We start from the raw sequence: 5,000 nt of genomic DNA, 5'->3' as shown, positions 1-5,000 counted from the left end.
CCATCGATGCTGCCACCCTGAGGTCAACCATTAGCATCAAAAAACTTGCGAGTTGCAGAAAACCTGACACAAACTTATCCTGAAATCTTTTCCGGTGTGACTGCGACTCGAGAAGACTGCCGGCCACGTGCTGCTGATTAGTGTCTAAAGGGAGTGACCTCAATGAACTACTCCTGTGTGTATACGTTTTACGTTTCATCTGGGCAGCCTTCCGTTTCTTCTAATTCAGGCGAAAGGCTTATATGGCTCATCAGATGAATACTTGTTCTCAGAGTCTGTAACGAGAGTTGTCCGTGCGAAGTAGCATTGGAAGTTGTGTGAAGTAATAGTGTCGATAGTTTTAAAGAGGGAGACGATAGGGGGTTCGAGTCCCAAATAATGATCCAGAGTTCTAGTTCTAAAATAATGTCTTTGAACTCTGGGTAACGTCTAGAGGTCTGGCCCCAGCAAATGTCATGGGTTCGAGCCCTTCGCTCACGCAAGAATTGCCCTAGGTACTGGCACTCCGGACGTCAAACGACTGAAGCGGCGCGTGGTACAACAGATTTGAAAAATTCTTTTTTTTTTTTTTAAATATGAAAACAGCAAACATACTGGAGCATCCATTATTGATATAAACAGCGCGAACACGAAAACAAGGGACAAGAAACACGAAAGCCACAGTACATGCGCTGACTCACAACTAAGCCTAAGCCGTTTACTGCAAGGCCCAGAAAAACAAACATGAAGAAAAACGAAACAGTCACGTGAAAAACCCCTGGGTTCACCTGCTGCATAAAAATTACTTTAAAAAATCACTTAAAAAAGACACTTCTTTCCTTGAAAGAGCAAGAGACGTCTTGCTGATACACTTATTGTCCGTTGAAATAAAATACGCTTCCACTATCTCTCTCGTTATCTTCTCTTTGTGGCGATATAAAATCTTAACACTGTCAAACTTAGGAGTGCATTTCTTCTTCTCCTTCTTCATTATTTCACATGACTGGCAATGGGATACTAGAAACGTTTTGTCCTTTCCAATTTCCAAGTTGTTACAGTGTTCCTGTAGTCTCTTATTTATACACCGTCCGGTTTGTCCTATATAACTGGCCCCACAAGAGAGTGGAAGTCTATACACAACACCTGTCTTGCATCCAACATAGGGGTTTCTATGTTTCACCCCACATTCCTTCTTCTTCTCTTCTCTTTCCCTTTGAACAGCCGGGCAGATCCTCTTCATCTTCCACTCTCTTGTGGGGCCAGTTATATAGGACAAACCGGACGGTGTATAAATAAGAGACTACAGGAACACTGTAACAACTTGGAAATTGGAAAGGACAAAACGTTTCTAGTATCCCATTGCCAGTCATGTGAAATAATGAAGAAGGAGAAGAAGAAATGCACTCCTAAGTTTGACAGTGTTAAGATTTTATATCGCCACAAAGAGAAGATAACGAGAGAGATAGTGGAAGCGTATTTTATTTCAACGGACAATAAGTGTATCAGCAAGACGTCTCTTGCTCTTTCAAGGAAAGAAGTGTCTTTTTTAAGTGATTTTTTAAAGTAATTTTTATGCAGCAGGTGAACCCAGGGGTTTTTCACGTGACTGTTTCGTTTTTCTTCATGTTTGTTTTTCTGGGCCTTGCAGTAAACGGCTTAGGCTTAGTTGTGAGTCAGCGCATGTAATGTGGCTTTCGTGTTTGTTGTCCCTTGTTTTCGTGTTCGCGCTGTTTATATCAATAATGAATAAGTACCAACTCGCCCAACAAAGTATCTTGGAGCATCCATGTGTCAGTGAAACAGTACACAACACAAATGATGCAAGGCAGTGGCCGCAAGTAGGATGCAGTGAATTTCTGGCCACACGATGTACAGCTGCAACAGAAAAAACATTAGCAAAAGTGTCTTGTGATCGGAGCAGGAAGACTGCGAGACACAGCGCTATTGTTGCTTTACCCATAGGTAGCAAGAGTGCCAAATACGCCCACTCTTCCAAACCAGGGGTGGCCGTCAGAAAGCAGCCTATTAAGACGATACCCCATCCGAACGAATCCATTCCTTATCGTCAGAGTCATGCACCGATGTGGCTTTGAACATGGCTTAGTTGTTGTTTTTTGTATGTGTGTTTGCTAGCGTTGAGAGCTGCGGTGTATTTGGGGCAGTTTTCCTTTTAAACACATTTACTTAGCGATGCACTGTCAAAAGCAACAGGCGGCAGTGTCACCATCACAGGGTAGTAAAAAGCTTTAGGTCCATAAAACTGTGGACTTTGGGCGGAAGATTTCGGTGAAGAAAATACCACTGCTCACAAAACCAGATAAAAAATTAAATCAACACGTATGCGGTAAAAAAAAATGTAAAATTTATTTAAGGTGCGATTTCGGTTGCGCTGCTTTATACCAGCCGCTCTCACTTTGAAGAAAAAAGCGATCCTGGCACGCTCGCTATCGGCGAGCACAGCAACGAGAGCACCGCGAATCGCAATTTTTCTGCTCCATTCACAATGCACATATGGTAACCTTTTTTTGATTGCAGCTACAGATTATTATTGCAGATGTAATAGACTCCCTACGGAGTTCCGACAACTTAGCATATTTATTGCCAGGCTGTCAGTGCTCCTTTGGGCTCACATGCTACACATGCGAAGGGCAGACTCACAATATTTGTAAGGCAAGGAACTAGTTCAAATCACGTGCACAAAAAATGCACACATCAAACTGCCGGTGTTGTTTTCTGAATTGGGTGTGGGGTGTTGACCATCTGAGAAGAAAGCTTTTCTCCCTAAGAGCAAACACATCACTATCTATGTAACCCCATATAAGCACTGAAATACGCACTAGCATAGAGAACAAGAGCCGACGGGGTCGCCGCAAGTATGCGACCGCGTTCCTATTATGCCAAAGGACTAAGCCCAGATATTTCGCCAAAGTGTTTAGAAAGCTCCAAGCAACCTTCCTCCAAGCAACACCAGAATGAAAATTTAGAGCGTCTCTTAGATGTCTCATGAGAAGAATCGCGAAAGCCTATCCCTTCTCTGCTATCATTTGCCTCTCATCGTTTGCTCCTTATCGGCGTTCGTTGCAGTGCTACATATAATTATTGTTTGTCTACGGGGAAGAAAAGGCACAGTATCTGTCACACGTTCTCCGGTAAGTGTCAGTTTGGACGGTACACCATCGCTCCTGTCGCATGACGTTTCTTGACAAGCGTTCAGGTGTGGGATTGCACATGGCAGGAACGCTAGACAAGAACACATCTCGCGAAATATGACAGATCTCGCTCACAAATCTCGCCTACAACTCTCGCGCACGGAATTTATCTCGAGGGTAGGCGATAAAACGTCTGAGCCCGGATGCATTCCTCAAGCACATGAGTTTGGGACTCAACCTGACCACATTTGATACAGCAACTGTGCCCCAGCTGGAAGCCGGTCTTTGGTGGAGAAGGCCCATCCAGTGCACCACCGGAAATCCATCACCGCATGCAGGAAATTAAAGCAATGGGTGTCCGTCAACTTTGGGTTTGGCGCGTACCTCCGGCGCATGCCCAAGGGTAACCAGAGACAACAGAGAGCCTCGTCAGCCTAGACGCGGCCATTGCTATCCATGCACCATCAGCAAACATCTCCACTAACTACAAGAACATGTGCTTCGAAGTGGCTTAAAAAGCAAGAGGAGTGAGTGCCGTCTGTGCGTTGTTCCCCATACCAAGCGGTAAAGATCCGCCTTCTACTTCCAAACGAGCCTAAAAGTAAAGGTGAAAAAAAATGTATTACACCCGAAGGTGATATTTCCGGACCAGTGGTACAAAACAAACCCGTCAACACCATGGCACGGGGTTAATACAGTCATGTAAAGAACAACCTCGGCATAACGCTGAATGACAAGCGAGACACGTCCACACACAATCGGAACCCCTGCGTCAGAGTCAATTATGACGTAACTATTCTTCTCGTAGCATTCAGGGCGGTGTCACACCATTTCGCTGCCTAATCGGCCTGTGTCTGTTAGAATAATAAGTGACTCTGATTATACCCGAATTACGTGCCTCCAACTGTATGTTCTAATTGCTTTACTACACCACGCTGGGTGGGCTTGGCGCAGCGCGCGTTCTCGAATCGCGCGTCGCCTGGCGAGACAGATTTTGCCATCGTACTCGTAAGCTGTACTAAGTGCTTTGAAGATTTTAGCATAAGAAAAGAAAAGCGAACCGCTCAGTCGTTCTCTCACTTAATCGACACATACATACAAAAGCGATGCACAGCAGCACGGTTGGGCACGTCAGCGTGACAAGATTTTATCAAGGCGATACAAGGAAGTCTTGATTCTGCAGGGGGAACAAAGTGTAGGTCAGATAAATGCACTTCAATCTTCGGATTAAAATGTTAATTTAATAATCGCACGAACCAAAAATTCTTCGAGTCACTCTAAATCTCTAAACACTAATTTATTCCCCAGAACTAAAATGTAAAACGACCTCAGTGTCACTAGTGGTAGAGTTGACATTCGCAAGTAGCTGCAACTGTAATATGCGAAGTTGTTTTCGCAAATATTTCTGGCTCCAGAGATGAAATTATACCATGGCATGGTACTTAGCGGCAATAGGGAGAGCGGCAATCATAAGTGCCAAACTAATGTTTCATAACGGAATAACGCAGAATAATACGTAGGGTTATACTAATAATTTGCTTTATCACAGATGTCTGACTGCGAGGGGATGATTAGTTTTGTAAAAAAAAAAATGATTGGTATATTTTGGAACTTTATTTTAGACCCTATGTTTTAGAAACTACATTATAGCTAAGCATTCTTGCTATCGAAAATTATTTTTTCGTTACTTTTTTTGGTGACGTCGAGCTGGAAAACTGGACTATTCTGAGGTTTGTTTTCAGTTTTGCTTGTTGCGAAAAAACAATGAACTCTTAGATTTTCAACCTACTAGCCCCGCTGGGGGGGGCGCAGTGGTTACGGCGCTCGACTACTGTTCCCAAGTACGCGGGATCGAATCCCGGCCTCGGCGCC

Source organism: Amblyomma maculatum, chromosome 2, assembly GCF_055883805.1.
Source record: "Amblyomma maculatum isolate TAMU_Amacu chromosome 2, ASM5588380v1, whole genome shotgun sequence".
Taxonomy (NCBI): domain Eukaryota; kingdom Metazoa; phylum Arthropoda; class Arachnida; order Ixodida; family Ixodidae; genus Amblyomma; species Amblyomma maculatum.
The sequence above is the reverse complement of the archived record's forward strand: the minus strand, read 5'-3'. Positions refer to the sequence as shown.